General features: G+C 34.4%; 1 protein-coding gene and 1 pseudogene across 3 annotated transcripts in view; one reads left to right on the forward strand and one right to left on the reverse strand.

Moving 5' to 3' along the window:
• The window catches only part of MBD5 (methyl-CpG binding domain protein 5), a 447,015-nt gene that overhangs the window by 204,090 nt on the left and 215,009 nt on the right, over positions 1-27,916 (forward strand). For all 3 annotated transcript variants that reach the window (XM_043576637.1, XM_043576639.1, XM_043576638.1), the window contains exon 3: positions 10,170-10,317. The gene's annotated coding sequence lies outside the window, so the exon portion shown is untranslated. The remainder of the gene's footprint in view (positions 1-10,169; positions 10,318-27,916) is intronic.
• Positions 2,970-26,182, reverse strand: LOC122479479 (annotated as a pseudogene).

Raw genomic sequence — 27,916 nt, forward strand, 5'->3', positions numbered from 1 at the left:
ATATTAATACCTACGGGCTGATTTTCGTACAAATCAGTTGCTACTTGCTACGTTATCTTAACATATACGTACCCTTCCTATCATTCCTTTCTACCTCCAATGTTAAGAGTATGCCATTTATGAAAGACTACTATTCTTTTTCTAATACTTCAAACATGCCGTATTATATTTATACAAGCTATTCAAGAGATAGCAGGTTTTAAAAAATGATTGGGAAGCTCACAGTTGCTAAATTATCTAGATCCAATTATATTTTATGCTTTATGTTATTAAACATTATCATAACATTAAACTTATATTGTGATCTTAAAAGGACAAAACAACAAAGGAGAATTTTAAATGTTTTTGTGATTTACCACATACTGGGATAAATATTGGGAGCAGTTAGCTCATGGTCATATAACAGAATCTAGTAATCATATTATCATGTTGTATTTATAAATCAAAACTTATCCATTTTACCTATATTGCTCAATGTGAATAAAACATAAATTATAAAAAACAATTTAGATGACTAAATAAACTGGTAATTTGGTAAGAATTTTATCCCGTTGCAATTTATTTTCTAAGAATATTAAAGAAAGTATGTTGGTTTCTTGCTACATATACTTTTTTTTTGTAAATTTTCAATTGTACCTACATTTTATTATTTATATTCTAAAAAAATTGTTTTTTGATAATTGCTTATGTATAATACACACACACATATATAAATGTATAAATGTTATATATGTCTATATATGTATATATACAAGAGAAGACTATGCAGTATAAATTCAGTGTAGCTTTTCCTAATCTACTGAAGTACATTTCTCTTTTTACCCTTTGTTGACTACTTGTGATCTGCTAGAAGAAGAGGCCATTTAGCGGATCTTACTACCCAAACCATCTTCAGCACAAGCCTGATAGAACATCAAGTCAGGGGCCCAACTGATGAACATAATTTTGGTGGGCTTTGCTTTTTCTTTGTTTTCTTTTTTCACTTTTCCTCTATAATTCATCTTTTATAAATTAAAACTTAAGGTTGTTCAAGTGCAGATTCTAGTTTCTTTATTCTTTCATTTTTCCGGTTGAATCTTCAATTTAAAATTTTCTCATTTCCAAAAGCCATTGTCTACAGTGAAAAGTAGCTTTATATTGGTTTATAAACATTCTCCAACTTAAACTGGAATAAAATAAATTTGGACTTTGGATTTAAAGAGAAAATTGCCATATTAACTTTTTGTGACTGCTTTCATCATTTGATAGAAATTTTTAGTTGTTGTTACATCTTTGAGGTAAGGACGTACTATAGTCTAGCCCAGGCTTATTTTATTATTTGTTTCTTTCCCTATGTTTCTTTTTGTATACATACCAATTATGTGTGCTCCATTTTTAGACCTATTTATGTATGTGTAGATTTTTAAATGTGAAATATCTGAAGAAATATATTACTGTTTTCTTTTAGGTATATTTTATAAGATCAATGTAGTTATTCAGTCATGAACAGAAATATTTCTCTAGTATAATTTGTCTTGGCAATTCACTTTAAATACTTTAGAAACTGAAGATTATCTGATCAAATGAATTCATTCTTAAGAAAAATTTAGTGGCAGCATTATTGAGATTCAATTCATACACTACACAGTTCACAATTTTAAATTGTACACTTTGGTTCTTTTTAGTATATATACAATGTTGTACATCAACCACCGCTACCTACTTTCAGAACATTTTCATGACCTCAGGAAGAAACCCTACACCTGTTAGCAGTTACTCTCCATTCCCCTCTACTACAAGTCCCTGGCGACCAGTAATCTTTTTATAACTGTGGATTTCCCTATTCTGGACATTTCCTATACATAGAATCATACAGTATGTGGATATTTGTGTCTGACTTTCACTTAGCATAATGTTTTCAAGGTTCATCCATCTTGTAAGCATGTGTTAGAATTTCAGTCCTTTTTTATGGCCAAATAACATTCCATTGTATGGATTATACTACATTTTGTATATCTATTTATCAGTTAATGAGAGCCTGTTCTTAGTAATCTTCACTTATTAATAATTAATAATTATAATCACTTATTAATAATCAATAATAATAATAACTTATTAATTAATAATCATTTATTAATCTTCAGTGACAAGAAGCCTGGAATTATAGTTTAGTACTGAGCAGTCTTTGATGTACGTTGTAGAATTAAAAATTTGTGTTTTAAAAAAAGTTTCTGTATGTCTGTTTAATAGTTCTAGGGGCGCCTGGGTGGCGCAGTCGGTTAAGCATCCGACTTCAGCCAGGTCACGATCTCGCGGTCCGTGAGTTCGAGCCCCGCGTCAGCCTCTGGGCTGATGGCTCGGAGCCTGGAGCCTGTTTCCGATTCTGTGTCTCCCTCTCTCTCTGCCCCTCCCCCGTTCATGCTCTGTCTCTCTCTGTCCCAAAAGTAAATAAACGTTGAAAAAAAATTAAAAAAAAAAATAGTTCTAAAAGATTTACGCTTGCCTTTCAAAACTTACAAAATTCTTAATTCCAAATCACATATGGCTCCAAATAGTATTGGATGAGGGATTGTGTATAGTATCTGGAAATTAAAAGGGAAGGAAAAGTTGGTCATCTATAGGGAATATTCAATTTATCCTTTTTTCTCTGTAGCATTCAGTGGACACTTCTTTCCTTCTCTATATATGTCTAAATAAAGGACACCCTTATTGGCAATAATTTTAAGTCTTTGTCTTACTTTCCTCATCTCATTGGTCAGTATGCCCAGTGGTTTATACCTTATTAAAATCTCTTAATTCATTCTCCCTGTTCTGTCTTCACCTCTAGGAACTGAGTTCATTTTTCCCCCAACTGGCACATTTATTAAGATTAAACATAAGACCCTTCTCTTCCCTTACCCCAGAAAGCTGTGCCCACAAAGTCTCAGGCTCCTGAAGCAGGGTCCCTCTGCCCCACTTCTGAAACAAGCTCTCAGGCTTTGGCAAAGCTCTCAGGCTTTGGCAATAGCCTAAGTTGCCCCCAGGGCTGTGACCTGCTGGATCTTCTGGCTCATCATCTCCATGAGAGCCTGTTTCATGGCATGCTTCTCCTGCAGAGCTGGCTGCATTTTCTCCATTTGCTTGGTGAAGAAATCTATCTTCCTCTTGAAAAAGTCCTTGTCATCTTCATTTTCGTTTTTTACGTAGTAGCCTGTTCCCACGTCAATGAGTACATGTTCCACATTATGTAGTTTCCCTGGGACATGCATAGGACTGGTCAGTGGGACGAGTAATTCTTTCCCCTCGTTGTTCTTGTTCAGCATGTTTAGACAGTCCTTGGCTTCCACACACTTAGTCTGTACCACCTTGATCTGGGCATCTTGTCCTTGATCTGGACAAGAAATCCACTTTCGGGTCCAGCTGGTTCTTGAGCATTTCTAGCTGCAGCAGGTTCAGCTCAGTGATGTTAACGACTAGGTCGTGTTGGGAAGCAAGTTCATTTTTGTTCTAGATTATAATATAGCAGTTTTTTTTTTACACCCATCATCAATGTACCTTACATCAATTAGAGAATTTTAATCAAATTGTATTTGAACATTCTGTATACTTGTCTCTTTTCCAGCCGCTGGCCTGAAAATTCCTTGAAAGCAAGACCTGTCATTTATTTCTTAACTTTTTTCTACAGTAGCTGTCAAAGAGTTTGTACTCATCTGTTTGTTTGCTGAAAGAATAATGAATGAATGAGTAAATAAACATTATCACTTAAACTATATTGTTAAAAATTACATCATAAAATTTATTTATTTATTTATCTATTCATTTATTTATTTATTTTACTTATTTATTTGAGAAAGAGCATGAGCATGCAAGTTGGGGAGAGGCAGGGAGAGAGAGAGACGCTCAAGCACGCTCCACACTCAGAGTCTGATGCAGGGCTCCATCCCCCAACCCTGGTATCATGACCTGAGCCAAAACCAAGAGTCAGCTCCTCAACCAATTGAGGCACCTAACTACCCCAATCAAAATTTATTTTCAATGTAAACTAATATTTAATACACATAATAGAGACATTCAAATGGTTTCACTGCTAGTAAGTGACCTGCTCATTTAATTTACTTTTAATTATGTGGAGAGAAAATGATTTGACAATACTATGCAATAGTAAATCTAAAATTATGACATTTTAAATAATACTTGACTTTGTGGCCAAATGAGTTTTTAAATGTATGTTGAAAAGTAACTCTAAACTACAACATCAAAAGTAGGTGCCAGACTGCTTTTATGATCTCATCTTTTTGAGTTCTTTATCTTCTATGCTTTTGAAATGAGCTGTTTTTAATTTCTAGTAAGAAAATTTGGGGGCACCTGGATGCCTCAGTTGGTTGAGCATCAGACTCTTGATCTCAGCTTGAGTCCTGATCTCAGGGTTGTGAGTTTGAGCCCGTGCTGGGCTCCATGCTGAGCCAGGAGCCTACTTAAAAAAAAAATTTGTGGGGGAAGGTGCCTTGGTAACTCATTCAGTTAAGCATCCGACTCTTAACTTCCACTGAGATCATAATCTCATGTTTTGTGAGTTTGAACCCAGTATCAGGCTGTTCTCTGACAGTGTAGAGCCTGCTTGGGATTCTCTCTCTCTCTCTCTCTCTCTCTCTCTCTTTCTCTCTCTCTCTCTTCCTCTCTCGCCCCTCCCTTGCTTGCATGCACTCATTCTCTCTCTCTTTCTGTCTCAAAAATCAATAAATAAACCTAAAAAAAAAGGCTATTTCGCTCAAGAAAATTTGGGATAGGATCATATTCTTTTGAATTTTGGCTTTTTAAAAAGTATTTGAGACTTCTAGAAGTTCCTTTTGATTAGATAAATGCAACGTACAGATTTGATGATGGTTGTCTGAAGGCAAATTTATAGGCTTCGTAGAAATTTTATACTACTCATTAATTATATGTCACCAGAAGTTCTTTGTGCTTGCTATCTTTAACCATCAGTCTATGTGACAGTAAGTTTCAAAAGTAGGCCTGAGAGCTAAACAGTTTAAACTTGTATAATAATCACAGACACCATAATATCAAGGAGGTCATCCATATGAACAGCCTTCTGTTCATAGGGAACACACTTCTAAGGTTCCTAGGATAGTCATTCACTCATCTGCCTCGTATGCTCTTAAGGGGAAGAAATATTTAACTATGCAGTTATTATTTTTTATTACAAGTTTAAATAGATGTCATTATTGCCTTTAGCATTATGAACTCCTTGGAAAACTGTGATCTTCTAGGTCAGGGGTCACCAAACTTTTTCTGTGAAAAGTCAGTAGTAAATATTTTAGCCTTCACAGTCCAACATATCTCCAGCACTACTCAGCTCTGCTATTAAGGTGTGAAGGTAGCGTTAAGCAATACATTAACAGATGAGTATGGCTGTATTCCAGCTGTAGTTATGGGCACTGGAATTTGAATTTTATATAATCTTCAGATGTCATAGAAGGTTTTTTGTTTTTGTTTTTGTTTTTGTTTTTGTTTTTGTTTTTTTATGCTTTTAGACCATTTAGAAATGTAAATACCATTCTTGGCTCACAGGTCATACAAAAACAGATGTCAGACCAGATTTGTTTTCTGGGTGAAGTTTGCCAGCCTCTGCTCTAAATGGTTAAATCTACCAGTTGAGAAAATATGCTTTAAGTAATTCTTAAACTCCTCCACTACCAAGTCTTTCACACCATTCCAAAGTTTTTAGTAATTTGAGCATATGCTTGATGACAAAAGGTGTTCAATTTGTACCTGTTCATCTCAAGGAGGTATTAAGAGGTCATGTTGTAATATATGAAATCACTGAGATATGAAAATCACTGGTAAAGTGAAAAGTGTAACATAAATATGCCATTGCATTAGTGGTTGCACTTTTTATGTACTCTTACATATGATTTCTGACAGAGCTTCCTATGCTGATATACCCCTCTTAAAGATTAGAAATAGATTAAGGGTTGCACATAAATTTTCTCCAGGCATTTTGCCTCCATATTCTCACACTTTTAAGCTACTTTTATCTTTTAACTACATAGATCTCTAGGTTCATCACTAATGGTACTGTAAAATGTTCAAATTATATTCCACATATTCTTTCTTATCACTACTCTGTGAGAGCGGAGACCGTTTTGTCCTTGCGTATCCCCAGGACTCAAAACAATGTCTGGAATGTATTTGAGTCTCATATATAGTGTCTGAGTTGAATTAGTAATTCAAATAATTCCATATGTTTACTTGATTTTTGTTATCAAAAGGAATGTGGAAAGCCATATATAAACAAAATGTTTTTTAATGCATAAAATAAAATACATAGAATTACAAAGAAAGATTGACTTTATTCAACTTTACTGAAATGTAGTTCTATTCACAGATAGCCCATGGTTCTTAATATATTGAAAGATTTTTAGCTGGTTATCAGGAAACACACAATCCGTAACTATAAATTGCAAAATTAATAAAATGTAAAACAATTGCAAACTTTATTTGGTCTCCTCTTTAAGAAATCTTTAGTCTGCATTTTTAAATTATAATAAAAACAATGTATTTTTTAAAAATCTATTCTGTTAAATTTCTTTTGGTTACAACAAGAAAAACAGGTTCTAATAAGCTTAGTCAAAAAACGCATTTTTCCGAGGAGGTACTGTCATGGAATTGACAGGTGGGGAAGAAAGTAACAGGCGTAGCTCTGGTGATTTCAATTTTCTCCAGAGTAGGTCCATTGATGGTGGCTCCCAGTCATGTGTCCATATTTCAAAATACCAGAAAGGAACCGGACTGATCCAGCTTGGATCACAGATGCATGCCTGAATTAGCCAAGGTCAGGGGTTGGAATCATGTACTAGAGATATCGGCACTGAGGTCCATTGTATGGTAGCAGAATGAGCTGGAAAGCCACCTCAAGAGATATGTATGTAGACTTATTAATCTGCTTCTAGGAAATAGTACATTTCTTGTACTTAACTAATTTTTTAAGAAGAAACGTTTCACTGCAAGACAACTTTGTCTATTGACAACGAGACTACCTTTATAATTATGAATTTTAATATGTACCAGATCACCTGCTGCTATATTAATAAATGGCTTAATATATAATACAGCTAGTATAACGTAGTGGCACTATAGCTTAGGTGTTAAGAGTGTGGACCCTTGAGCGAGACTCTGCATGGCTTCATCTCTCATATCACTTAAGTAACTATAAAAGTTTGGACAAGTTACTCAGTCTCTGCCCATCATTTTTATTGTCTGTAAAAAAAAAGCAGTTTATCAGTGAGCTTTTGCTGTAGTACCTATCATAATATCTCACTGGCATACTACCATAAGCTTTTAGTTTTTGCTCAGGAGACTGCAAGTAAGTTGAAGTAAGTATGATCAAGGCAGGGCTCAAATGGACTCAAGTGGAGGATGGATCTAAGTCTGAGCCATATGTCACTCCTATTCCTTGGAGCTAACTAAAGCATTTTTGTCTCAGAGTGAGAAGCAAGGTAACGGGAAGAAGTGCAACTGCACAAGCATATTTCAAAGTTCTGTTTGCACGATGTCTCCTGTTATCCCATTGGTCAAAGCAAGTCACATGGCTGAGTCCAAAGTCAAAGAGCAGAGAGGTACACATATACCTTCCATGGAGGTATACGAGGGAAAGGGAGGAATATCCAATATACCACAGGGGATAATATTACTACCTATCTGATGGAATCATTGTAAGTTGTAAAGAGCTTAGGATAGTGGCTGGCACAGAGTAAATGATCAATAAATACTTGCTATTATTGGGCATACTCTTATGAAGAAACTCACACAAAAGCTCAGGACTGTATGTATGTGACATAAAATGTATTTGACACAAATGGCATTTCATTGGCGTTGAGCAGACATGCTAAAATTTAATTTAAAACTGGTATCTATTTTTGTTATTGTGATCAGATGAGCAAGGTTATGTATGTACCTTTCAGACTGGTCAGCCAACTGTGATAGAGTGATTACTAGCTCAATTATTTAACTGTTAGTAGAATCATAGAACTACTAAAGACCACTGAGTTCTATGCTCTTGTTTCACAGATAATGCATTCAGCCAAGAATCGTGAGATACCTAAATGAAAGAGAAAGAACTAGATGGATAAGGATGGATGTGTGAATGATAAATAGATAAGGAATTAACTAGAAAATGGGAATGCAAGGAAGATCAAACCTAGATCCCTAGAATTCTAGTTGAAAATTCTTGCCACTGTATCACACAACCCAGGTGTTGTTTCCTATAGTTTTATTGAAAGGCCATTTATCATATTTTTCTTTTAGTGAACCTCAAAAGAAGAAGTAATTTTAAGAAGCTCTTAAAATATGTTTTTTATACTATTCTTTCAATTGAGAAGAAATATATTCTTACAGGTTAGGATTTAGTTATAATGCAAAAAAAAAACCAAAAACAAAAAACAAAAATCTCTGGTCTGGTGAGTATACCGGGTGGTCATTCCTTTGCGTTTCATGGAATACAAATATACAAGAGAGGCAGTAAAAAAATTAATATATAGGATATTCCACAATCTCTTATGTGAAATTCCAAAATCAAAAAGCTCTGAAACTGAAGGTGTTTATAATTCATATTGTGGTAAAACCTGACATAATCTTAATTCATTTAATAGTGAAACTTGTATGAGGCTATTTTCTTTTTTAAAATCCCACTTAGAATGTGTAAATGTTTTGCTGTAAATATATTAAAGTACTAGACTTCTCAGATACAGAAGGAGGAGCATGTTACCTAATTACAGTACATGTACCATATTACCTTTAAAAACTCAAATAATACTTAATTCTAAAATATATGTGGTCCCTATAAGGATTGTGTTGGGCTATATAACATCACAAATTATAAATACCATGAATGAAAATGAAGCAGATATAGGTATAAAGAATGGGGTCCTATTGGGAAGGAAGGGTGAGTGTTGGAGGTTGCTTGACTGGAGTAATAAGAGAAGGCATCTCTGAAGGGTGACTTTTTTGTTTGCTTGTTTGTTTGTTTGAGAGAGAGAGAGAGAGAGAGAGAGAGAGAGCACAAGCCAAGTAGAGGGGCAGAGGGAGAGAGAGAATCCTAAGCAGGCTCCACACTCAGTGCTGAACTCAACATGGGGCTTAATCCCACAGCCTGAGCCGAAATCAAGAGTCAGATGCCCAGCAGACTGAGCCACCCAGGCGCCCTGGGAGGTGACTTTTGAGCAGATTCTTGAAACATGCAATGATGCTCTTAAGAGAAAAGAAAGTGTTTCAGTTACTGGGAACAAACATTTGGCTATCTGGGGAAAGTGTTCCAGTCTAAGGGAAGACCAAGGTCAAATACAGAAACCAAAAGTGTGCTTAGCATATTTGAGGAAGAGCAAGAAGGCCACTAAGGCTGTAGAATACCAAGCAAGAAGAGAGTTATGAGATAGGCTGACAGGTAAACAGGGGCCAAATCATGTAGCTCAGGAGAAGACTTTATCACAACTGTTACGGGAAATCTTTGGAGGGTTTTGATTAAGGCAGTATCTAAGATACAATTTTCTTTTTAAAAACATCACTCTTTTTCTCTGTGAATAATAAAAATAGCATTCTTTTGGAAAAATAAAGGATCCTAGCTCTGTTTGAAATTCAGAAATTTAATGGTAACGTTTAATTTATTAATAAAATAGTATCTTAGTCGTACTTTACTAAAATATTTCTTTGAGCAAATGCTGCGCTATGAATTTATCTAAATATTACTAAACTATTGTGTTTTTTTGTTTGTTGTTTCCAGAATTTTCTGTAAGCATTAAGGCTGAGAAATTAGCTTGGTCATGATAATGCTTTTCCCAATTTCCCCCAAAGATTATTATCTTCTACCTGCTAAGAGACAACCAGAAGAAAGAGCCCTAAACTTGAAGTAATAAGAACTGTTTCTTCATACTAGCCCTGACACTAATTGACTGTAACTTTGCTTGAGTTGTTTAACCTCTTGGATTTTGGTTCCCTATAGTGCAAAGTATGGGGATTGAATCATCTGATTGACATAGCTCTTTCTTGCTTGCAGTCATAAGTTTAGCAACTTGTGTATAAGGCTAAAATTCTGTGATTCTTAATGAGAACTCATAAACATCTCAAAGTGTCCTTAAATGTGATTCTAAAGAAATACACAATAACTGGCTATCTGTTCAAAATTGGTAAATTCACTCTTGTTTCCTTTTTAACAGGACCAAGGAAACAAATATCAGAAGCCAAGAGCACAGAATACTTTCTTTCATCAATCCATAGAACCCTGATACTTCTCTAATTCCATCACACACAAAGAAATGACCACCTTGGCAGATGGCCACAAAGGATGTCAACAATTCTTTGGAGGCAAGCAATGAAATATTTATACTATGAGCTTTCTGTTGTTAAGTATGTAGAAATAAGTAGTATTATCTTGCATTTTAATGGAAAAATAAAATGTTCTTTAATATAACAATTTTATATATGAAGCATAGCTAATATAGCTATTTCTTATAGTTAAGCTATTTAAGTAACAGAAACTAAGCACCCATGTTTGAAAACAGTGCTATTTGTATCCATCTTGGACACATCTATCATCTAACTACAAATACTAAATAGTTTGGGGGATTATAATTATTTTTTATTTGGTTGGAATGATCCATACCGTTTATGAAATTTTTTTGTTTCATTCCAGCATTTTTTCTTACTTATTTTTAACAACTATTCTGAAGTGCTCCAAAATCTTGGAAAGTCATCCCTTTACATTCCTCACAGCTTTATATTTTGTGAGAATCCTGCATCAAAAGAACTCATGGAACTTTTAGTTCCTTTCTCAGCAGCTCTTATTGTTCTTGGAAGAGTAGTCAGCCAAGGATTGTGGACCACAGTGCCGTCTTTAAAATTGAAATTAATTACATTACCAGTTAAAGGGAAAGTTTGCTTGGAAAGAAATTGACTGTATTTTAAAGAAAAAAAGTATAAATATAAGGAATCTCCCTTTGCCACCTTCATGAAATATAGAACCTTAAGTAGATGAATATGAAATGAAATAAAAAATAAACTCATAAAAATTTAAGTAGAATGCACTAAAATTGAATTTTTCAAAGGATTTTATACAAACAAAGAAACTGTAGATATGCTCAGAATTTTTTATTTAATACTAATTCAACTCATAGGCCTGAGGTCATCTAGCAAACGAGTCTGCTTTTTAAGTTGTACATAGAGGAACACTTTCTAAGTAAAGGAGGACATAAATGTTTAAAAAGTCCAGCGCAGAGCTTCTGAGTTTTCTTTCAGTAACTAGAGTCAGAATTAATTCTTGATTTCCTGTTGGGGAAAATTTCATCTAATTACATTCACATTATTCTGCAACTTTTTGGACAGCAAATCCTGATCACCAAAGAAAGGAAAAAGCAGCTGTGTTGCCCTTGCCTCCACAGTTATAAGAATAGCATTATTATGTAGTCACTGGGCTTGGAGAACCAAGAGTGGCTATCCACTGGCTGCCTTCTGGCAGAGACACACCTAACCCATTCTGAACTGCTGGCAATGTGTGCCTTCTGTTCCTAAAGATCTTCAAAGAAATAGTTTCCACTGCTGCCTTTAGCAAACCAATCTAGTAGAACAGCTCTCGGGGATAGGAAGTTCATATGACCCTCTACACACTTTCAGTGGTTGTTTCTAAAACTTGTTTTCTTAGAATTATACTTTACTCATGATTTAAAACTTTTCATAGTTTGATACAATCCACTTAACTATTTTAAGAAAATACTTAAAACTGACCATTGCTAAATTAGTAGGAATAGTTTCCATAAACACTGCTTCTCCATAAGCAGCCTATTTTTGTCAAATTTTCCCTAATATTTCCTTTTTTGACTTATTCACATATCATATTCTATCTAAGTTTTTCTTTAACCACAGCAATATATATATATTTTTTAAAATGTTACTTATTTATTTATTTATTTATTTATTTATTTATTTATTTTGAGAGAGAGGGAATGGGAACAGTGGGGAGGGGTAGAGAGAGAATCTCAAGCAGGCTCTGTGCTATCAGAGGTACCCCAGGGCCTCCCAAGTACCCCAAAAGCAACATATCTTCTGTCAGATAGCTCTAATTTATGTATCCTCCCCATTATACTAAAAACCAGTCATTTGTTCTCTTTGAATCACATTCTATTTATGACCATGTCATTAATAAGCCACAGATATTTATAATTCTAATCAAAAGTGCTATTTAATTTTTTTTGCCATATTTTAAGGCTTATTTGAATATTATAGTTGTAAAAACTTTTAGTACCTAGAAAGACAATTAGAGCATAGCAGGTATAACTTATGAGTCCACTATATAATAAGCCAAATTCAAAGAACATAGTAACAATAACTAATTAACCACCACTCTGCCACACCTACCATGCTGTGTGACCATAGACAAATTATTGGTTCTCTTTGACCCACAATTTGTAAATTTTAAAAATTTGAATGGTAATATAATTTTAAGAATTAAATGAGATAGGTGATATAATTAAAAATCTTAGGTATTTAGCATTCGCCGTAGCTCATAATTCAATAAATAGGTGATAGAGTTATTCTCCTTTTTTAAAACGATTGAAAACAGATTTCCTCATGGTAAGCTCAACTCTTACAAAAGAAATAGTTAATTTTCCCATTATACCCATGCCAAATTTGTTTTACACCATTATGTTGTTGTACTAGAACTAAATTTTGTTTACTGAAATTTCCCAACAAGCAGTTTATGTTTAAACATGTGAAAATGCAGTTTATCAAAAAATCACTGTTTAAAATCATAGTTGTTAGGAAAAATGATTGTTAACCTTTGAGTCTCATGAAAACTATACATTCCAAACTTTGTAAGTAATTTTACTAGGGTACTCATCAACTCACTGCCTGCTCTAAAATTTTAACTTTATATCAACCACTATTATTTACAGAAATATTCCATGTGCAAGGCAGAGTGGTTTGAAGAATTTTCTTCTTGGGATTAAGTATCTTTTATGTATACGTTGATCAGGTGCTTAGTCTGAGAAACTGATATTTCCACTAGAAAAATAAAAGTAAACAGGCAGTTTGGATCTTTTATTAGTTTCCTAGGTCTGCTGTAACAAATTACCACAAACTGGGGGTTTAAATTTTGAAAAAAATTATTTTCTCACAGTTCTTGAAGCTGAAAGTCCAAAATCAAGTTCTCTGCAGGACCATGATCTTTTAAAGGCTGTAGGGAAGAATCTGTTACATGCCTTTCTCTTAGCTTCTGGTGTTGCCTAACAATCTTGGCATTCTTCATTTATGCTCATTACATCAATCTCTGCTTCCCTTATCACATGGTTTTCTCCATGTGTTTCTATGTCTTTTCTCCTCTTCTTATAAGGCCACAGTCAGACTATAACCCACCCTATATCAGCATGACTCATCTTAACTTGATTACATCTGCAAAGACCCTATGTGCCAACAAAGTCACATTCAAGGGTCAAGGATTAAGATTTAAACATATTTTGGGAGAGGTAACACAACTCAAACAATAATACTGTCATATATTTTTTTGAACTGAGAATAAAGTTAGGGAAGAAAAATTGATTGTAAAAACAAGAGAATTTCCTTTTCCTAGGAAAGAGGTTGTTTCACTTGTGACAAGATACGCTCTATTAGTAGATGTACATATTTTGCTTACAATGATTTGGTAGTACCATTTCTTGAACATAGATGTTTCTTGATAATACTTTGGCCCAGATACTCTTTAGCTCTATAATTTAAAGTTATAAAACAATATCTATCATTTTGTTGGTTTACTTGAGCTCAGAGTTCAAATGTTAGTTTTACAGTTTTATGGTTGAGGATTGTATCCATATTATATACATCAACAAATGAGATTCCCTAAAGACTTTAGAGATGGCATCGTATTTGCATTTATAATTGTACTGGTAGTTATATTTGTAAATGAACTGAGTTAGTTTTTCCTTTGCTAATCTTGATTCAAACCAGAGCTACTTTTTTATTTTCATGGGTAAGAAATTAACTTTGAATTCAAATTAAGAAACATTGTTGATCTTTCAAAATGAACATAGCCACTATATGTTTTTAACATTAATTCTATAGCCTATTCTAATAAAGCTAATTCTAGTGAAGTCTTTCTAATATATAATTCAGTATGTGGTATATATATCATCAGTACATTTTTATCTTTTTTATGGCCATTTCCCATATATTTAAATAATTATCACAAACTTTTCATATAATACAACTTACACAAGATGTACCCTCTTATTTCAGAACTTCAATAAGAAAATTTTCTGTGTGTCTTCTTTGAGCTTCTAAAAAGGAAGGGAAGTAAAGCATTATAAACTGTTATGGGAGTGAAGAAAGATGAAGTAGGAAGATCCTAAGCTCACTTTATCTTATGGCTACAGCTATATAATACCCGCTTCCGTGTAAATAGCCCAGAAAATGACCCAAAGACTGGCAGAACAGACTCTCCACAAGAAATAGAAAGAGGCCACATCATATAGGGTAGGAGTTGTGGTCAAGAGCCAAACTGACCCAGAGGACTTTCTGCAGGAGGGAAGGACACCAAGGGCATGGATAGAGGAGAGAAACAGACCCTCCACCAGGCACAACAACCCACCTAGAAAAGACAAATCTCTGTAAAATTTGGCTTTGAAAACTTGTGGGGCATAATTTGTGAGTTCTTACAATCACTGGGGCTTAACACCTGGAACTTTAAAAATCAGTAAGCTCAGCTACAGGAGAGCTGGAAGGACAAGAGGAAATTGAATCCCCACCCTTAAAGAGACAGCGCATCTGCTGAAGGGACTGTCTTTTTTCCATTAGGATATTCTTTCCTGATTTGTTGAAGATTAGTTGGCCATACGTGTGTGGGTCCATTTATGGGTTCTTTATTCTATTCCATTTATCTATGTGTCTGTTTTTGTGCCAGTACCATACTGTCTTGATGATTACAGCTCTGAAATACAGCTTGAAGTCTGGAATTGTGATGCCTCCAGCTTTGGTCTTCTTTTTCAACATTACTTTGGCTATTCAAAGTCTTTTCTGGTTCCATACAAATTTTAGAATTGTTTGTTCTCTATGAAGAATGTTGGTGTTATTTTGATAGGGATGTCATTGAAAGTGTAGATTGCTTTGGGAGATGTAGACATTTTAATAACATTTGTTCTTTCAATTCATGAATTCAATTCAGTTCAATTTTTGTCTTTAATTTCTTTCAGAAGCTTTCTATAGTTTTCAGCATACAGATATTTTACCTCTTTTGTTAGGTTTATTACTAGGTATTTTATGGTTGTTGATGCAACTGTAAATGGGATCAATTCCTTGATTTCTCTTTCTGCTGCTTCGTTATTGGTATAGAGACATGCATCCGATTTCTGTACATTGTTTGTATATCCTGCAACTTTGCTGAATTCATATATCAGTTCTAGTAGTTTTTTGGTGGAGTCTTGCAGGTTTTCCATGTAAAATATCAAGTTATCTGTGAAAACTGAAAGTTTGACTTCTTCATTGCCAATGTGGATGCTTTTATTTCTTTTTTTGTTGTCTGATTGCTGAAGCTAGGAGTTCCAGTATTGTGTTGAACAACAGTGGTAAGAGTAGACATCCCTGCCCATAATAGGCAAAGAGAGCCATTGCAGACCACTGAACTGAAAGCAAACACAACAGTAGGGCACACAAAACACACACAGGAGATACCCCTGAAACACCAGGTTTTGGTGAGCAGGGGACATTGCATTGCAGGGTACTATAAGACCTCTTCTTTATAATGCCACTACTTGCAAGAGCAGGAGATGTAGCTGACTTTTCCTATCACATAAAAACAGATCAGAGAGTTAGACAAAATGAAGAGACAGAGGAATATGTTCCAAATGAAAGAATAGGACAAAATCACAGCAAAAGACCTAAATGAAATGTAGGTAAGTAATATACCTAATAGAGAATTTAAAGTAAAGATCATAAAGATACTCACTAGACTTGAGAAAATAATGGAGGACCTCAGTGAGACTCTTAAAAAAGAATAGAAAACATAAAAAAGAACCAAATAGAGATGAAGAACTCAACACCTGAAATTAAAAATCACTAGAGGGAATAATTAGTAGACTAGAGGAGACAGAAAAATGGGCCAGTAACCTGGAGGACAGAGTAATGGAAAGCAATCAAGCTGAACAGGAAAGAGGAAAAAAATAAAAAATGAAAATAGATTGAGAGAACATAATGACACCATCAAGTATAATAACATTCATATTATAGAGCTCCTAGAATAAGAAGAGAGTGAAAAGTAGGCAGAAAATGTATTTGGAGAAATAATAGCTGAAAACTTCCCAAATCTAAAGAAGGAAATAGAAATCCAGATTCAGGAGGCACAGAGAGTCCCCAACAAAATCAACCCAAAGAGGTCCACACCAAGTCACATAGTAATTAAAATGCCAAGATAATGAGAGAATTTTAAAAATAGCAGGAGGAAAGAAAACATTTACATACAAGGAAAACCCCTTAAGGCTATCAGCTGATTTTTTAGCAAAAACTTTTCAAACAGAAGGGACTGGCCTTATATAGTCAAAGTGCTAAAAGGGGAAAAAAAAAAAAAACTTCAATCAGGAATCCTCTATCCAGCAAAGCTATCATTCAGAATGTGTGAGTTTCCCAGACAAACAAAAGTTAAAGGAATTCATCACCACTAGACAAGACTTACAAGGAATGTTAAAAGAGACTCTTCGAGTGGAAAAGAGACCATAAGCAGGAGGAATAAAAGTAGAAAGCACAAAAGCAGTAAAATTAAATATATCTATAAATATCAGTCAAAGGATTCACAAAATAAAAGAATATTAAGTGTCACCCCATGTACCTTAAACATGGGGGGAGAGGAGTTAAAATTTAGTGGTTTAAAAAAAATTTTAAATTTTTTTGGGGGCGCCTGGGTGGCGAAGTCGGTTAAGCGTCCGACTTCAGCCAGGTCATGATCTCGCGGTCCGTGAGTTCGAGCCCCACGTCAGGCTCTGGGCTGATGGCTTGGAGCCTGGAGCTTGTTTCCAATTCTGTGTCTCCCTCTCTCTCTGCCCCTTCCCCGTTCATGCTCTGTCTCTCTCTGTCCCAAAAATAAATAAAAGTTGAAAAAAAAAATTTTTTTTACATGTTATTTGTTTTTGAGAGAGAGAGAGGGACAGAACACAAGTTGGGGAGGGGCAGAGAGACAGAGAGACACAGAATCCAAAGCAGGCTCCAGGCTCTGAGCTGTCAGCACAGAGCCCGACACAGGGCTCGAACCCTTGAACTGTGAGATCATGACCTGGGACAAAGTCAGTTGCTTAACCGACTGAGCCACCCAGGCACCCCTAAAATTTACTGGTTTTAAAATGAGTTTAAACATAAGTGACCATAAAGAACTTACCAAACTCAACACCCAAGAAACAAGTAATCCAGTGAAGAAATGGGCAAAAGACATGAATAGACACTTCTCCAAAGAAGACATCCAGATGGCCAACCGACACATGAAAAAACGCTCAATATCACTCATCATCAGGGAAATACAAATCAAAACCACAATGAGATACCACCTTACACCTGTCAGAATGGCTAACATTAACAACCCAGGCAACAACAGATGTTGGTGAGGATGCGGAGAAAGAGGATCTCTTTTGCATTGCTGGTGGGAATGCAAGCTGGTGCAGTCACTCTGGAAAACAGTATGGAGGTACCTCAAAAAATTAAAAATAGAACTACCCTACGACCCAGCAATTGCACTACTAGGCATTTATCCACGGGATACAAGTGTGCTGTTTCGAAGGGACACATGCACCCCCATGTTTAGAGCAGCACTATCAACAATAGCCAAAGTATAGAAAGAGCCCAAATGTCCATCGATGGATGAATGGATAAAGAAGATGTGGTATATATACATGATGAAGTATTACTCGGCAATCAAAAAGAATGAAACCTTGCCATTTGCAACTATGTGGATGGAACTGGAGGGTATTATGCTAAGTGATATTAGTCAGTCAGAGAAAGACAAAAATCATATGACTTCACTCATATGAGGACTTTAAGAGATAAAACAGATGAACCTAAGGGAAGGGAAACAAAAAATAATATAAAAACAGGGAGGGGGACAAAACGTAAGAGACTCATAAATATGGAGAACAAACTGAGGGTTACTGGAGGGATTGTGGGGGGGGGATGGGCTAAATGGGTAAGGGGCACTAAGGAATCTACTTCTGAAATCATTGTTGCACTATATGCTAACTAATTTAGATGTAAATTTCAAAAAATAAAAAATAAAACAAGTTAAAAAAAAGCAGTTTAATAACTTTAAAAAAAAAACATAAGTGACCGTCAACTTAATATAGACTGCTATATGCACAAAATGTCATATGTAAATCTAATGGTAACCACAAATCAAAACTGGATAATAAATAGGTAAAAAATAAATAAAAGAATCTAAGTATATCACTAAAGAAAGCCAGCAGCCTGTGAAAGAAAAGAGCAAGAGAGGAAAGGAAAAAAGAACTACAAAAGCAATTATAAAACAAGAAATAAACTGACAGTAAGTACATACATATCAATAATTAGTTTGAATGTAAGTGGACTAAGCACTCCAATCAAAAGACCTAGGATGACAGAATGGATTAAAAAGCAAGACTTATCTATATGCTGCCTACAAGAGACTCATTTCAGACCTAAAGACACAAGTAGTTTGAAAGTAAAGGGATGGAAAAGCAATTATCATGCAAATGGAAATGAAAAGAAAGCTGGGATAGCAATACTTGTATCAGACAAAATAAAATTTAAAACAAAGACTGTAACAGGAAACAAAAAAGGACACGATATAATCATAAAGGGAACAATCCAACAAGAAAATGTAACAATTGTAAATATATATGCACCCAACAGAGAGCACCCAAATGCATAAAGCAGCTAATAACAAACATAAAAGAAGTAATCAATAGTAATACAATAATAGTAGAGGACTTTGACACCCTACTTATGTCAAGGGATAGATCATCCAAAAGAAAATCTGCAAGGAGACAGTGACTTTTAATGACACATTGGATCAGATGTTTCTAACAGATAAACTCAGAGCATTCCATCCTAAAACAGTGCAATACACATTCTTTTCAAGTGTACTTGGGACATTCTCCAGAATAGATCATATGTTAGGCCACAAAACAAGTCTCAACAGATTCAAAAAGATTGGAGTCCAGCATGCATCTTTTCCACTCTCAGTGCTATGAAACTAGAAATCCACCTCAAGAAAAAAATCTGTAAAGACCAAAAATACGTGGAGGTTAAATAACACACTAGTAAACCATGAATGGGTCAAGCAAGAAATCAAAGAGGAAATTAAAAAAATACATGGATACAAATGAAAATGAATCTTGAAAATGCAGCAAAATCTGTTCTAGGAGGGAAGTTTATAGCAATACAGGCCTATCTGTAAGCAAGAAAAATCTCAAATAAACAACATAACCTTACACCTAAAAGAACTAGAAACAGAAAAATAAACAAAACCCAACACCCAAAGGAAGGAAATAATAAAGATTACAGCTGAAATAAATGAAATGAAACAAAAAACAAAAAACAAACAAACAAAAACCAGTAGAACAGACCGATGAAACTCATAACTAGTTCTTTAGAAAAATCAACAAAATTGATAACTGTTAGCCAATATCATCAAAAACTAGAGAGGATGCAAACAAAATCAGAAATGAAAAAGGAGAAATAACAAGCAACACCACAGATTTACAAAGAATTATAAGAGAATATTATGAAAAATTATACATCAACAAATTGGACAACCTAGAAGAAATGGATAAATTCCTAGAAATATATGAACTCCCAACACTAAATCAGGAAGAAATAGAAAATTTAAACAGACCAATTACCAACCATAAAATTGAATCAGTAATAAAAAAAATAAAACTTAAAAAACAAACAAACAAACCAAAGTTCAGGACCATACGGCTTCATATGTGAATTCTACCAAACATTTACAGAAGAGTTAATACCTATTCCTCTCAAACTATTCCAAAAAAATAGATGAGGATGGATAGCTTCCAAATTCATTCTATGAGACCAGCTTTACCCAGATAACCAAACCCATATAAAGTCACTACCAAAATAAACAAGTAAACAAAAAACAAACAAACAAACAAAAAAACCCTACAAGCTAATATCCCTAATGAACATAGATGCAAAAATCCTCAACAAAGTATTAGCAAACAGAATCCAGCAATACATTTTAAAAAGCATTCACCAGAAGTGGGTTTATTCCTGGGATACAAGAGTAGTTCAATATTCACAACTCAATTAACATGATATGTCACATTAACAAGAGAAAGGATTAAAACCATATGATTATTTCAATAGATGCAGAAAAAGCGTTTGACAAAGTATAACATCCATTCATGATAAAAACCCTTAAGAAAATAGGTTTAGAGTAAACATACCTCAATATAATAAAGGCTAATATATAAAAGAACCACATGCTCAATAGTGAAAAACTAAGAGCTTTTGCCCTAAGATGAGGAAGATGTCCACTGTCACCACTTTTATTCAACATAGTACTAGAAGCCCTAGCAACAGAAATCAGAAAAACAAAAAGAAATAATAGTCTTCTAAATTGGTAAGGAAGAAGTAGAACGTTCACTATTTGCAGATAACATAACAATATATATAGAAAAACTACTAGAACATGTAAATGAATTCAGTAATCAACATACAAAAATCCACTGCATTTCTTTTTTATTTTTTTTAATGTTTATTTATTTTTGAGAGAAAAGAGACAGAGCGTGAGCTGGGCAGGGGCAGAGAAAGAGGGAGACACAGACTATAAAGCAGGCTTCAGGCTCTGAGCTGTCAGCACAGAGTCCAATGCGGGGCTCAAACTCATGAACCACAAGATCATGACCTGAGCCAAAGTCAGACACTTAACCCACTGAGCCACCCAGGGGCCCCTCCAAGGCATTTCTATACACTAAAAATGAAGCAACAAAAGAGAAGTTAAGAAAACTATACTATTTTCAACTACAGCAAAAATAATAAAATACCTAGGAATAAATTTAGCCAACAAAGTAAGAGACCTGTACTCTGAGAACTACACAACACTGAGGAGAGAAATTGAAGATGACACAAGGAAATGGAAATATATTCCATGCTCATGGATTGAAAGAACAAATATTGCAAAAATGTCCATACTACCCAAAGCAATCTATAGATTTAATGCAATCCCTATCAAAATACCAACTGCATTTTTTACAGAATTAGAACAAATAATCTGAAAATTTGTATGGAACCAAAAAAAAGCCTGAAGAGCCAAAGGAATCTTGAAAAAGAACAAAACTAGAAGCATCACAATCCCAGACTTTAATATATAACAGCTATAGTAATCAAAACAATATGGTACTGGCACAAAAATAGACATAGATCAATGGAACAGAACAGAAAACCCAGTAATAGACCCATGATTATATGGTGAATTAATCTTTGATCAAGGAGGAAAGAATATGCAATGAGAAAAAGTCTCTTCAACAAATGGTGTTGGGAAAACTGGACAACTACATGCAAAAGAATGAGACTGGACCACTTTCTTACACCATTCACAAAAATAAACTCAAAATGGATTAAAGACTTAAATGTGATACCTGAAATCATAAAAATCCTAGAAGAGAGGATAGGCAGTAATTTTTCTGACATTAGCCTTAGCAACATTTTTCTAGATATGTGTCCTTAAGGAAAGAAAATAAAACAAAAATAAACTATTATAACTTTATTAAAATAAAAAGCTCTGCACAGCAAAGAAAACAACAAAACTAAAAGATAGCCTACTGAATGGGAGAAGATAATTGCATATGACATATCATATCCAATAAAGAGTTAGTATCCAAAATATATTAAGAGCTAATACAACTCAACACTCCAAAAACAAATAATCCAGTTGAAAGTTGGGCCAAAGATATTAACAGACATTTCTCCAAAGAAGACATCCAGATGGCCAACAGCACATGAAAAGATGCTCAACATCACTCACCATCAGGGAAATGCAAATCAAAACCACAAGGAGATATCACCTTACACCTGTCAGAATCACTAAAATCAAAAACACAAGAAACAAGTGTTGGCGAGGGTGTGAAGAAAAAGAAATACTCTTGGGGCTCCTGGATGGCTCAGTCCATTAAGCATCTGACTTTGGCTCAGATCATGATGTTGCAGTCCATGAGTTTGAGCCCCACATTGGGCTCTGCATTTACAGCTCAGAGCCTGGAGCCTGCTTCAGATTCTGTGTCTCGCTTTCTCTCTGCCCCTCCCCTGTTCATTCTCTGTCTCGCTCTCTCCCCCCTCCCCTCTCTCTCTCTCAAAGATGAATAAAGATTAAAAAAAAAAAAAGAAATACTTTTGCAGTGTTGGTGGGAATGCAGACTGGTGCAACCACTAGGGAAATCAGTATGTAGGTTCCTTAAAAAAATAAAAATAGAGTTATTATATAATCCAGTAATTCCACTACTGGGTATTCACACAAAGAATACAAAAATACTAATTCAAAGGAATACATGCACCTTGATGTTTATAGCAGTATTATCTATAATAGCCAAATTATGAAAGCAACTCAAGCGTCCATGCATAGATGAATGGATAAAGAAGATATAGTGTATATATGCAATGGAATATTACTCAGCCATAGCAAAGAATGAAATCATCATTTGCAACCTGAATGGAGCTAGAGAGTATAATGCTTTGTGAAATAAGTCAGTCAGAGAAAGACAAATACCATATGATTTCACTCATATGTGGAATTTAAGAAACAAAAGCAATAAAGAAAAAAGAGAGAATAAAATAGATTCTTAGCTGTAGACAACAAATTGATGGTTACCGGAAGGAAGGTGGGTGGGAGAATGGGTAAAATAGGTGAAGACAATTCAGAGTACACTTATTATGATGAGCACTGAATAAGTGTAGAATTTTTGAATCACTATATTGCACAACTGAAACTAATACTGTACATTAATTATATTGGAATTAATATTTTTAAAAATATAAAAGATAAAAAAACAAAAAATTCTTGAATTGGGGCCCTTTTGTTTTTTCTTTGTTACATGAAACATAAAATTTCTGAAACATACTCTTCTTTCAGGTAAAACCTGCTTCACATTATTATTTGCATGTAATAGGTACTCAATAAATGTTTATGAAGTGAATGAAGGAAATTGTAATTAGCCCCTCTACTTATAGACGGCATCCAGAAAGAATGATATTGAAAGTAAGGAAGTTCTTGGGGCGCCTGGGTGGCGCAGTCGGTTAAGCGTCCGACTTCAGCCAGGTCATGATCTCGCGGTCCGGGAGTTCGAGCCCCGCGTCGGGCTCTGGGCTGATGGCTCAGAGCCTGGAGCCAGTTTCCGATTCTGTGTCTCCCTCTCTCTCTGCCCCTCCCCCGTTCATGCTCTGTCTCTCTCTGTCCCAAAAATAAATAAACGTTGAAAAAAGAAAATAAAGAAAGAAAGTAAGGAAGTTCTGAAGCTAATTCAGTTATACGCCTTTCACATTAAATATCTTCTTTAAATTTGGTATAGGAGATAAACAGACAGAAACCAGAGAGCTTGAAATGCTGCAGAGTGGAGATATGTTCTTTATTTCCCAGAATTTTTCAGTAAACTGAAGGACTTACGGCTTTGGTTTATATTTTTATCTCATTTTCCAAATGAATGTTGAAACTCCGGGGAAAGAAAACAAAGTACAAGATTAAATGAGCAGTTGACTATTTAAGGAATGGAGTTTGATTTTCTAAACTTTGGATCAAATTACTACAGTAGCAGTTCACCACCCTGACTATGCTTCAGCATAACCTGGAGAACTTTTTAAAAATGTAGATGTTTTAGCCCTATCTCTACTGGTTAATTTCAATTCTGGTAATTACTACCTGCGTGACTGAGCATTATTTATTCCATAGAATTGGATTCTGTAGAAGTGGAAATGATACAAAAGTATTGGACGTCTGGATAAGAATGTGCCTCACAGAAATTGAAATCATAAGATCTACTTAGAGGTGTGCTGATCTAATTAGTAAAACTTTGAACTGAAAAGTAAGGAATTTGAAGACATAAATTAGCACATAAAACAATAAGGACTTTATAGTTTGATAGACATCAGTAAGAGTGAAGTAAATACCCCGAATTACTGGTAACATACCTAAGGAAAACATTAGGGCATTGTGCTTTTGCCCTCAAATGTCTATATTCCAAGGCCCAACGTATATCTGAGACTGAAATGGACTGATTTCTTTTATGGAGGCCTTAATATCAATAGCATGTTCCTGGTGAGAGTGAATGAGCTTATATGCTAGGAGTATGACAGTGATAGTTACGGTGGGGAGTAATAGGGTAGGGGCGACTTATGGAATTCTTACAGTTTTAGAAAACTTCTAGGGCCCTCTCTAACCTGCTCTATCCAATCTGCTATGTTTGTAAGTAATTGACAGTTCTTCTGTTACATGTATTTATCCATCTATACATTCAGAAAGCTTTTATGTGTCAGACACCATAGTAGTAGATACAATTTGTAGATGTGAAGAAACATAGAACATAATAGATTTGATAATCGCTATAGTAAAGTATCATCGAAGCAATTGAGTAATTGCATTTCATTTATACATGAATTGGTTATTTGTATTACCACTTAGGCGTTAACCAAAATACATGAAATAGGAATTCCAGTGTACTTAATTGTTCAGAAAGAAGTTGCATTATGAATATTAGAAAAAGTTTCATCTTGATCCAGAATGTTTGAGGAGAAACTTCTTGAAAACTCTATATGATATGCTATAGGCTGTATCTCAAATTACTAAAGGCTAAGACTCGGATAGTAATGTTAATTACTATCATTGTTCCTTGCCTGTATGCTCATTTACTGAGTCTACAACTGATCAAGTTGCTTTTGATACAGCTATTGCTTGTTAATAGCCACAATCTTGGGGAGAGAGGCCAGATTCCTGGAATAAAAACTGCTGCGGATAGAGAAACAGCATCCATAAGAGAAAGGTCTGAGAATGTAATGGGCTTTGGAGGACGGGACTCCATTGATTTGGAGCCTCAGCGGGAGTGAAGGGAAAGGAATTTCTAGAGAAAACTCTGTGGTTCTGACTTGAAAGAAGCAAAATGAAAACAACAATAATTATTTTCTTTCTTCTGCTGTGTACTTCAAAAACAATTTGAGAAGAAAAAAAGTCCTTAAGTAAAATTGAGTTTACATTTATATTTAGATAACTTCCCTTATTCTAGAATTTTACTGCTTTTTGTTTTACTGGATTTTAGTAAATCACTACCTGTTTTGAAATGTTTAAACTCCATAATAGAATCCAGTATGTAATACTGTCAGTTGTGGAAAGAGGGACCACAGAAATTTTAATGTGTGTTGGTTTAAACAATCAGCATATTACGGTAAGTTTCTTCAGAAGGAATATGTTGTGTTAGGTTTTACTTTGGAATTATTAAAGCAATACATACTCATGATTTTTAAAATAAGAAACAAATAATGTGAAAAAGCATAAAATAAAAAGTAAAATTTGAAACTATCCTATTTCTACTTTCCACAAGTAACTTGTATTAACTTATTTTATGTATCATTTCAGAAATCCTCTATCCACATACAAGTTTATGTGTGTACATACATTTAACACACACATATATGCACACTTATACATAGGCATATACTGTATATGCTTTCTTTTACATAAATGCAGCATATCCATTTTTCTTTACTAATGGCCTTTCCTTTATGTCTTATTGAATTCTAAGAATTCTTGGTACACTAATAAAATGTACCTTTTCTCATGTATTTCACACCTTTTCCTACAGTTTAATTTGCACTCGACTTGATTTGTGGTAGTTTCTTTTTTCCCATACTGAAATTTTAAGTTTTGGTTTAGTCAAATAATCAGTCTTTTCTCTTATAGCTTCTTTAGATTATGTCCAAGAGTATAACACCATTTTTTCTTTCCTACTCTTATGGATTAATTTTTGTTGAGAAACTTTATTATAGCAGTTTTAGGTTTATATTAAAGCTGAAACATACAGAGTTTTCCCATAGGCCCACAGCCCCCAAACATTCATAGCCTCCTCCTTATCAGTTTCCCCACCACAGTGGTACATTTGTTACAATTGATAAACCTACATTGATACATCATTGTTACCTAAAGTTTCCAGTTTACCTTAGGGTTCACCATCGGTGTACATCTTATGGATTTGGACAAATTTATAAAGGCATGTACCCACTATCATGATATCATGCACAGTAGTTTCACTGCCTTAAAAATCCTCTATACTCTGCCTATTCATCCTTCCCTCTCATTTTTTTTAAATAAAGTTTTTATATTATATTTAAATCTTTAAATAACCTGGAATTTTCTTAGTGTCCCAGCAGCTCTTACTGATTAATCATTTTTTATTTTATTTTATTTTTATTTTTTTGGTATTGACTAATCTTTTTTTTAAAAGTCACCTTTATCATATGTATATTGGATTAAAATCTTATGTATATTGGAATATATTTCAGGATTCTCTGGTATACATTTTCTATTTGTCTATTTCTTCTCTAGTATAAAAGTCCTTAATTACTGTATCTTCACAGTGTTTTTATACTCTGGAAGGACTGGTCTCCTCTTTACTCCTCTTTTTTTTTTTTTTTCTTTTCAAAATACTTGTAGATAATGACATGTTTTTTGATGAACTTTGGTGTCAGCTTTCATGTTCTCAAAATAAAAAATCTTACTGGTATTTTAACGAGAATCTTATTAAAAGACTAATTTAGGCAGAAAAACGAGTCTTTGAATAATGGTTATATCTGTCCTGAAAACAGATTACATGTCTTATAGATATCCGGATTTGTTTATTCTGAGTTACTTATTTTTGTTGTGATTTTCATATTAAATGAATTTGTTACTAGTTTTTATTTTATAATTGGGCATGTCATATATATATAGGAGAATCATTGACTTCCATATACTAATTATGTAATTAGTACCTTTCTAAATTCCTTTTAGGGGGTTTTCTGTTGACTTTCTTGGGTTTCTCAAATATACATGCATGTTATCATGGAAATAAGGATACAATTATCTCTTCCTTTCCCCCCACCTAAGTTTATTGAGTTGACATATAACATTGTATAAGTTTAAGGTGTACAATATGATGATTTGATATAAGTATGTATTGCAGATGAATACCACAATAAGTTTAGTTAGCACATCCATCACTTCATATAGCTCCTGTGTGTGTGTGTGTGTGTGTGTGTGTGTGTGTGTGTGTTTGTGGAGAGAAGGTTTAAGATCTGCTCTTCTAGCAACTTTCAGGTATTCAATATAGTATTGTTAACTCTAGTCACCATGCTGTGCATTAGATCCCCAGAACTTACTCATCTTATAACTGGAAGTTTGTACCCTTTGACCACCCTCACCCATTTCTCCCACCTCAGCAGCCACCAATCTACTTTCTGTTTCTATGAGTTCATTTTTATTTTAGAATCCACATTTAAGTAAGATCATACAGTTTTTGTTTTTCTCTGACTTATTTCATTTAACATCATATTCTCAAGTTTCATCCCTATAGTCACAAATGGCAGGGTTTCCTTCTTTGTGTGGATGAATAATATTTCATGTTATAAACACACACACATGCATGTACACATCAGATCACATTTTCCTTATCCATTGATAGACACAGGTTGTTTCTATGTCTTGGCTATTGTAAACAATGCTTCAGTGAATATGGGGATGCAAATATCTCTTTGAGATAGTGATGTTATTTTCTTCAGATATACGCCCAGAAGTGGAATTGCTAGGTCATATGGTAGTTCCATTTTTAATATTTTGAAGACCCCCCCATACTGTTTTCCATAATGGCTGTACCAATTTATATTCCTGCCAGCCGTGCTCAAGGGTTCTTTTTTCTCCCCATCCTTACCA

Source organism: Prionailurus bengalensis, chromosome C1, assembly GCF_016509475.1.
Source record: "Prionailurus bengalensis isolate Pbe53 chromosome C1, Fcat_Pben_1.1_paternal_pri, whole genome shotgun sequence".
NCBI classification, from domain to species: domain Eukaryota; kingdom Metazoa; phylum Chordata; class Mammalia; order Carnivora; family Felidae; genus Prionailurus; species Prionailurus bengalensis.